The sequence below is a fragment of the Vicugna pacos genome, unplaced genomic scaffold (genome assembly GCF_048564905.1).
Source record: "Vicugna pacos unplaced genomic scaffold, VicPac4 SAC-SAT, whole genome shotgun sequence".
Classification (NCBI taxonomy): Eukaryota; Metazoa; Chordata; class Mammalia; order Artiodactyla; family Camelidae; genus Vicugna; species Vicugna pacos.
In genome coordinates, this window is record NW_027328721.1 from 42,090,570 (window position 1) to 42,100,068 (window position 9,499).

Here is a 9,499-nt window from a genome sequence, read left to right on the forward strand (position 1 = left end):
TCTCGCCCTCTCGCTCCCTGTGTCCTTACGGGATCCCCGAGTGGATCCCCCCCGCGAGGTCGACCAGCCGTCGCGGCTCTCTCTCTGTGTCTCTCTCTCATCGCGTCCCGAGTGGATCTCTGAGTGGATCCCCCCCCACGAGGTCGACCAGCCGTCGCGACCCTCTGTCTGTCTCGTCGCGGCCCGAGGGGATCTCCGAGTGGATCCCCTCCCCCCACGAGGTCGACCAGCCGCCGCGGCCCTCTGTCTCGTCGCGGCCCGAGCGGATCTCCGAGTGGATCCCCCCCCCACGAGGTCGACCAGCCGCCGCGGACCCAGTGGACCCCCCCCCCCCGCCCACGAGGTCGACCAGCCGTCGCGGCCCTCTGTCTGATGGCGGCCCGAGTGGATCTCCCAGTGGATCCCCCCCCCACAACGCGTTCGACCAGCTGTCGCGGCCCTCTCAGCTGCCCGTGGCCCGAGGGATTGTACTCTGTGTGCCTATGCGGCTTACCTGGCCTCCTGTGGCCCCAAGGATCTCTAGTTGACCGGGCGTCCTTGGTTATTGGATGATCTGGGTTGCTTCACGTCATGTAGGGATTTTTAGTTTGCATGCTTGGCTTAAGTATGTGTGTCTTTGTCTGTCTTTGTCTGTCTGTCTGTCTGTCTGTCTGTCTGTCTGTCTGTCTCTCTCTCTCTCTCTCTCTCTCTCTCTCTCTCTCTCTCTCTCTCTCTGTATGCGGTGTCTGTACGCATGCACGTCCGTGTCTATGGACTTTTCTTTCTTCGGGCGGGTAGGCGTCATTTGGCTTATTTGATTTTTTTTTTTTAAACTTTTCTTCCCCGTGTTCCACGGTACCATCGTGTTTATCTATTCTACATGTGGAGATCCCAGTCCCGTCCCACCGCCCTTACCCCTGACAACCTCAAGTTTGTAATCTGTCGGTCTGTTTCTGTTTTGTTAGTTCGTTCGTTCGTTCGTTCGTTCGTTCGTTTTTCTTTTGGAAATCTGTTCACCTAGGACTATAACTGTTTGTACGAAACAGATAGTAATAGAATCTCAAGCCCATCCTACCGAGAACAAAACGTTTCAAAGAGAAAGAAAGGAAGGAGAAGGGGGAAAAATAAAAGTCTCTATATTTTCTTGCTTCCCTCTGTCACTCCTGATGGTTTAGATGTCTTCTTTTACAATTTTGTGTTTATTCTGTTTGGAATGAACGGGAGTGATCACCTTTCCGGGGATGAGTGTCTCATGTTTGTACCGTCCTGCTTCTTCTCTATTTAGAGTAGACCTGTGGATGTTTCTTTTCGCATGGGTTGAGTGTTGCAAAACTCTTTTAGCTTTTGCTTGTCTGTGAAGTTCTTTACCTCTCCTTCTATTCTAAAGGATAGCTTTGCTGGATAGAGTATCCTAGGCTGCATTGTTTTGTTTTGTTTTGTTTTGTGTTTCATTCAGGAATTTCAATAGATCTTGCCAATCCCTTCTGGCCTGACGTGTTTGTGGAGAGAAATCCGCTGAGAGCCTTATGGGGGTTCCCTTGGAACTCACTCTTTGTTTTTCTCTTGCCTAAAGGCATTTAGGATCATTGCTTTCTCCTTGACTCTGACCATCTGGATTAGGATAGGTCTCGGTGTGGGTCTGTTTGAGTTCTCCCTGTTTGGCACCCTCTGAGCCTCCTGGACTTGGATATCGGATTCCTTCTTTAGAGCTGGGAAATTTTCAGTCATGCTTTCTTCAAATACCTTTTCGACCCCCTTGCTTCTCCCTTCCCCTTCTGGAACCCCTATTGTGCGTAGATGGGCACGCTTTCGATGGTCCCGTAGGTCCCTGAGATTGTTTTCGTTGTTCTTTATTTGTTTTTCTCTCAGCTGTTCTGATTGGGTTCTTTCTGTTGTCCTGTCTTCTGGGCCACTTATTCGCTCCTCGGTGTGATCTAGCCTCCTTTGGACAGCCTTTAGACCACTTCTCATGTCAGCCAGTGAGCTGACCAGTTCTCCTTGACTCTTCTTTAGAGCTTCGATTTCGTTTTTGACGTACAGTATACATCTAAACACTATCACTTGGAGTTCCTTCGGTACTTGGATCTCTCCTTTTTTGAAATCTTGATCTAGCAGGCCATCCGTGTCTATTTTGTGGATCGTGCTTTCAGGGAATTTCTCTGGCTCTTTTCATTGGGAGTGGTTCCTCTGCTTCCTCATGCTGCTCCTATCTCTCTGGCACTGTGGCTTAAGGAGTATCAGTTATCTATTGTGGTCCTTAAGGAGTTTAGGTATTTATCTAAAGCCTATACAGGAATAAAACTTTAAAAGGGGGGGAGAGGGAGAGGGAGAGGGAGAGGGGGAGAGAGAGAGAGAGAGAGAGAGAGAGAGAGAGAGAGAGAGAGAGAGAGAGAGAGAGAGAGAGGGAGGGAGGGAGGGAGAGGGAGAGGGAGATAGAGGGAGACGGAGAGGGGGATAGGGGGAGAGAGAGAGACAGAGACAGAGACGGTGGGAGGGGGAGGGGGGTGGGGGAGCCGGATTTTAAAAGAATGGAGGAAAAAAAGGTTTGAAAAGAGTGTACAAGCAATAATAGAAGAGCAAGTGGAAGCAGAAGAGCGATCGAGGTGAGACGTCTTCTAAAAGCCTTTAAAAAATAGAAAAGATCAGAAAATAAAACACAATTGTTTCAAAAGTAAATTTTTAAAAGGTAATCGGAAATAAAACAGACTTTAACAAGAGATAAAACACAGGATTTGAAAAGGAGGGAGAAAGAAAAGGTTTGAAGACACTGTGTAATCAATAATAGAAGAGTAAGTGGAAGCAGAAGAGCGATCGAGTTGAGACGTCTTTTAATAACCTTAATAAAAAGGAGAAAAAAGATCGAGAAACGATATCTGAAACCTGTAAATAATCAATAACAGGAGATCTAAACCAAGAGAAGAGAAAAAGGAAAGGGGGTGGATGTTTAAAAATAATAATAATAAAAAGATTTTCAAGGAAACATTTAAAAGGGATTAAAACCGTCAACGTAGACGACTGTTCAAAAGTCAAGGTTAAAAAGGTAACAGAAGGTAAAACCGATAGAAGAGAGATTAAAAAAGAGAAAGGAAAAGGAAAAAAAAAAAGGGGGGGGGGGGGACGTGTTCCCGGCACCGCGGTCGGATGCTGCGTTCCTCCCGGGAAGGAGGGTGGCTGGCTGGCCGCCCGCCCTCTCCCGGCCCCGGTCGTTCCGCTGCTCCGTGCGGCTGTGTGCTCCGACTCGGGTCGGCGGCGCTCCTCTCCGTAGGTGGGCTCGGGGAAGACCGTGGAACCGCCCCGCCCCTAGCTGCGTCCCAAAACTCGGCTCCTTCTTAGTCATGGTGGCGCGAGTTCTCTGAGGTACCGGGGCAGAAATATCCTATCTGCCTCGGGCTGTAAACGAATCTCAGTCCTGCCTAGAAGGCTGCGGAGCCCCCGGGTGCGGATTCGAGTCTCGGCCCCGCCCCCGCCCGCATGCTGCACGCCAGAGGCTATGGCGGCTGTGGCTGCGTCCCGCCTCTCTTCTCGCGAGAAGCGCCGGTGATGGCGCCGCGGATCTGAGGAGACGGAGGCTACGGCGCCCCTCCCCCCAGGGCACACCGGCCGTGTTGCTTTGCCTTTCTTTTCCCGTCATGTATGGGGGGGGCGGGTTGTTCTGCTCTGTATCCCCTCCCGGCCGCCGCCCCGGTCCTCCGCCCGGCTCGTGCGGCCTGTCCCGGCCCCTGGCTGCCGGCCTGCGACTCGGGCTGGGTGTCGCGGGGACCCTCTGTGCCCGTTTCACTTGGGTCGGTCGGTCAAGGGGTGCTCTGGGTAGATCTGAGGCTCGGGGGCGCCCCCTCCGTCCCGTCGGCCTCTCCGTTGGAGAGGGGCAGTTTTGGCGAACGAGCCCTATTCCTCCTCTGCCGCTCCCTCCCCGCGGGACCGGTCCCTCCCGCACTGTTTTGCTTTTTACTCTTTCTTTTCTCCTTTTCTCCTACCAGATTTTGGGCGTCTTTGTCTTTCGAAGAGGGCGGTGTTCTGTCGGAGTTCCGCAGGTGCTCTGATTGGCCAAGTGGGTCCGTCGATGTGAGTTTTGGTGTATTTGTGGGAGAGGGTGAGCTACCAGTGTCCTTCTACTCCGCCGTCTTGCTTCTCCGCGGGTTATTTTTGAAGAGTAGGTGCTGGGGATTGAACCCTGGGCCTTTATTTTTTGCATGCTAAGCACGGGCTGTACTGCTGGATCTCTAGGCCCTCCCCACCGCAACACCCCCCCCCCCTTTCCCACCGCCTCCATAGTACTCGATGAATCTCCTGACTAGATATCTATGCTTCCTTGGAATGGGGCCGTCCGTTTCTTCATCGGATGGATGGACGTCTGTGGATTCGTCTCGTTTCTCTCCACTGCGGTGGGTGGCATCGGGGCGTGGGGTGGGGTTGAGTGGCGTGGGCTGGGAACTGTTCTTCACGTGTAGAGGTGGAGCGGAGCGATGAGGATGGTGACTTTTTCCCCCGAGTGCTCACGCCGGGTGATGGAGGCCTGTGGTCTCACTTGGAAGAGGACTCGGGTGACTGGAACAGAGCCCGTGTGGGGTCGTTGTGGAGGGAGGAACTCCACCCCCCCAGCCCCAGCCCCAGCCCCAGCCCCGGCACTTGTACCTCATCGAGGGACGGTCGGCCGAAAACAAATGAAAGCTGTCAGAGGTGGAGGTGGGGGTGGGGGTGGGGGTGAAGGGGTGGGTGTGTGTGTGTGTGTGTGTGTGTGTGTGTGTGTGTGTGTGTGTGTGTGTGTCCCCGTTCCCCGTACCACAGTCCCTGGTCGAGGCCCCCCGAGCGGAGAAACGCACGCCAGGCCGTCCGTGCTCCTGGTTGTCCGGCCGCGTGTCCCCGCCGCCCAGAGATCCCGAACCGTCCCGCTCGCTCCCCTGCCGGGTGCCGTGTGCCACCTGCCTGTCGGCCGGGCGCTATTTTAGACACTGCGAAGAAGTCGGCCGGACGGCCGGGCCGGGCCGGGCCGGGCCGGGCCGAGCCGAGCCGAGCCGAGCCGAGCACGTCCAGGCCGAGGTGGGTGGTGCTGGGTTCGGAGGAGTGGGGTACAAGCGGGAGGCGGGCGTCGATGGAGGGGAGGGGGAGGAGGAGGGGGAGCAGGGATGACGATGGGCTGGGGGGCTTGGCGTGTGGGGTGGGGGTGGGAGGGATGGTAGCCATCCTATGACTTTCTCTCCCCACCCCGCCTTTGGCAAGTCTGTTAGAGTGACGAGGTTGTGCTGGTTTCTGGCTGGTGCACACCATAGTGATTGTGTTCTTCTTTTTCCTGGTCTTTTTCAGGAACCCTCGTCCCGAGGGACTGAATCTAGTGCCCTGTGCTGCGCGGTACGACCTAGGGGTCGAATCTGCCAGGAGAGGTCTTACAAGGATCTGGAGGATCCTGGAAAACTGCTACCATCCGGAATCCTACATGGATATTCAAGATCTTGCGGATGGATGGACGGACGGAAGACGGATCGAATGGAGGCCCCGCCCCATCCCCTGGACCCCTTGGCCCAGGAGGATCGTGATGGGTCTGGAAAGGACTCTTCCGACGAGGGTCTCGGGATAGACTTTCTCGGTCCGCGGAAGGTGTTTCTGCACAAAGAGGAAGAGAGGGGCGTTCTCGGCAGGAGAGCCCGAACCGCCTCCTTTCAGGGATCCGCTCCAGTCTGGGTCGGGGTCGGGGTCAGAACGCGACCACCGACGGCTCCCCTCCCTCGTCTTGGCTCTCCAACTTGGGAAACCCTCCTCCCTGCCCCCTCACCCATCTTCTCGTCAGCCTGCCTCCAGCTTCCCCGTGCCAACTACCTCTCTCATGCTGCCGGACTTTCCTCCCCCTTGGGCCGCCAGGAAGCTCTCCCACTCCTCCACGTGCTTTGGCTTGGAATCCCTGACAAACACAAGCGGTGCTGGAGGGCGGGGCCGGGGGGCGGTGGCAGAAGGACTCCCTTCATCTTATGGGAGCGACTTTTATCTCCATAGGTGGCGATTGAGAAAACACATAAAATCACTCAGAAGAATACCCATGTGTAGTCTCCCGGACCTAGATCCGTGTCTGTCTGTCTGTCTGTCTCTCTCTGTCTCTCTCTCCATTTCGCTATTCTGTGTGTGTGTGTGTGTGTGTGTGTGTGTGTGTGTGTGCCTTTCTGTCTGTCTCCCTTGTCTCTCTTTCCTCTCCTCTCCCCTCCTCTCCTCTTCCCTGTTCTCCCCTCCCTTCCCCCCTCACCCCTCCGCTCCTCTCTTCTCCCCTCTCCTCCACTCCTCTCCTCTCCCCTCGCCTCCTCTCGCTTCCCCTTCCCTCCCCTCTTTTCCCTCCTCTCCTTTCCTGTCCTCTCCCCTTTTATCCCTCCTCTCCTCTGCGCTCTCTCTCTCTCTCTCTCTCTCTCTCTCTCTCTCTCTCTCTCTCCCCCCTTCCCTTCCCTCCCTCCTCCCTACCCCCCAACCCCTACCTTCACAGGGCCTCATAGATTGCAATCGGTTTCCATGAAATGTGATGAAGAGGGAATGAAGTTTAGAATGATATCCCCATGCCATCGAAACCTTCTTCCCCAGGGATAGCGAGTTATTTGTGGTTGTGTTTGTTTTTGTTTTTCTTGTTGTTGTTTTGGGGTGCAACGAGGGCACAGGAGGCGTTGGGAGTGAGGGTGATGTTTCTCTTTCTGTCTGTCTCCTCCTTAGGAAGGATTTTAAGAGGAGGGAGGACTCACAGAAATCTACCATCTCGTCTCGTACTGCAGCTGTGTTTGAGCTTCCTATACGATCTGGGCGGAACACTCCCCACCCTCACCTCAAGCCGCCATCGCCGCCCCCTCAGCCCCCAGCACCCCCGTCCAGTCCCGCGCTTGGGGCGGTGGTTGGGCATGGGGGGATGTTGGCGGGGTGGTCGTTGGTGGGGGTTGGGGTGGTGGAGGAAACCGGAAAACAGACCACTGTGGCACGTGGCTGACTGGGGCTTCAGGGTGAAGGAGGATGAATAAAATGGCCGGAATTAGGCTAACGGATTGCTTCGTTTTTGGGCGGGGGGGGGGGGGAGAGGAGGGGAGGATCATTAGGTCATTCATTCATTCATTCATTTGCTTGGGGGGGGGTGTCATTCGGTTTCTTATGCTCGCCCTTAAAACGGTCGACTCTTCTGACTGACCGGTTGCTGCTCACGGTTCCAGGCCCGTTGTTGAAACTGGAAGCTATCGATCTTACTGTTTCTACTGTATTTCAGTCATTGCAAGTCATCATCGTGCTGGGTCTCTGAGTCCTTCTCCGAGGAGAAGGTCGGTCACGGGACTACTGACCTGACAAAATAGCCTGAGTGACCAAGAAGGCCACACCTTGAGTGCTTATGAGATAATGAGATCTAACCGCCAGCCTCTATAGAATGGGTCACCTGGGAGGCATCGTGACACCATGCTGAGTCTTCTGATGAGAAAACGATTCTGTGGATGGTGATCGATGCTTGATTGTTTGAGCTATGGCTCTAGAACCACCCCACCCACTCCATCCCCAAGGTGGGTACACAGTTTTGAAGACGCTAGCCTGCTGTGAATCCCCTTTGCCCGGCAGAGCGATAAAATGACCTCTTTTCTTCTAAGCTCCAAGACCTTGTCTCTGGATTCTTGGGCTCATCGGGGACGGGGGCCGATCTTTCGGCAACAAGCGTGCTTCAGAAACAACGGATGCCCGAGAAGGACACTCTGCCTCTCCCTCTTCTTCCGGGCCTGAAATGGGGAGGAAAAAATATCGCTTCCCCTGGAAGCCGGAGTCCAGAGCCCGCCATCCGGAGGGACTTCTGGCTTGGCCTTCTCCTGGGGTGGGGGGAGGGCACGCCACCGCACGTGTTCTTTGTCAACTCCCCGTTTCTCTCTTCTCGAGTTATCTCTTTGGGAAGGCTCCCACACTGGATGAAAACAGACAGACAGACAGGCTGGTATCTCTCCCTACCCCACCCTTCGCCCCCCAAATGACTGATCTTCTGTCCCATCAAAATCACCACTTGTTTTCCAACGTGGCTTTCTTGGATCCTGGAGGACTGACATCAACTTAGAGCCAAGATGGGCACAGAACTGAAGGACCTTCTCGGCTGGCCTAAGAAGTCTGTCATCGTGATGTGGGAGGTATTCTTCGAGGGACCTATCTGACTAAGTGCTTGACGGCCTTTTGGACTTTGAACCAACTTGGAGATAGGAACTAGGATGAGAGGGCCCCCGAAATAGCTCAGCAAACTCTTCTCCACCCTTAGAAGAGAGACAGACAGATAGACAGACAGACAGAGAAAGAGAGAGAGAGAGAGAGAGAGAGAGAGAGACAGACAGACAGACAGACAGACAGACAGTGTGTGTGTGTGTGTGTGTGTGTGTGTCTGTCTGTCTGCCTGCCTGTCTGTCTGTCTGACGGTCTGTCGGTCTGTCTGCCTGCTTATTGTAGGAACTCTCTGTCAATGGAAGTATAGTTGACTTACAATGTTGTGTTCATTTATGACGTACGGCATAGTGATTCACTTATTCACACACACACACACACACACACACACACACACACACACACACACACACACGTATACTTTTTCAGGATAGGTTATTACAAGCTATTGAACATAGTTCCCTGTGCTAGACAGTAGGACCTACTTGTGTACCTAGTTTGTATAGGGTGGTTTATATCTGCTAATCCCAAACTCCTGATTTATCCCTCCGCCTTACCCCGTTCCTCCACCCTACCCTGTCCCCTGTGTTAACCATCGGTTTCTTTTCCATGTCTGCGAGTCCAGTCTGTTTCTGTTTTGTAAATAGGTTCCTTGGAGTCTTTTTAAAATGGAGTTATTTATGTATGGATGGGTGTCTTGACTTACTTTCAGATCCCACCTAGAAGTGATGGCATAGGATATCTGTCTTTCCCTGGGTGACTGACTTCACTAAAACTATGGAACGCTTCACGCATGGGCGTGTGTCGTCCACGTTCAGGGGCCGTGCTGATCTTCTCTGGATGGTTCCCATGTTAGTCTATGTCCTGTGGCAGCAAGTGCTTTCCTTAGGGTTTTTGTCTCAACCTGAAAGCCAGCCCGGAGACTGAAGGTCTTCTAGTTGCCTCCACTATCTGCCTAGGACCCTCTCCACGAATGTTTCCCATTTTCTCTCACCCTTTTGCCTTGGCATCATTGAGTACGAAAACGCTCCGTCTCCTGAAGCCTTGCAGACTGAAGCTGGACAACGGGAGGTAAACGTCAGAGAAATGGCCACAACAGCTCCTGTGGAAACCATCCTCGGGCCTGTTTTCGGGGGAGCCGCTCAGAGAGTTGAGCCGAACACCCCAGGACATCATCAGAGGCATTTCAAACTGCTCGAGCCGTTTCGATGACCCCGATGTGTGGAAATCTCCTACCAGACTGACCCCCTACTCCCGGCCCTGAATCTGGTTTCTCATCTGCTCCGACGATTCACCTTTGTGCTGTACTTTGGTTGTCCACACAAGTGCCTCTTAGGCGATACCTGACTGCTTGCTCCCTAGGCCTAGCTTCAGAAGCCCATCG

The 9,499-nt window shown here is 53.9% G+C and overlaps 1 non-coding gene across 1 annotated transcript; it reads right to left on the bottom strand.

Annotated features, from left to right (window-relative positions):
• Nucleotides 1-8,886: 8,886 nt before the first annotated feature.
• On the bottom strand, nt 8,887-8,995 carry LOC140692285 (U6 spliceosomal RNA). Its single transcript, XR_012067855.1, has one exon. It is a non-coding gene; the product is annotated as a U6 spliceosomal RNA (small nuclear RNA).
• Nucleotides 8,996-9,499: the final 504 nt, after the last annotated feature.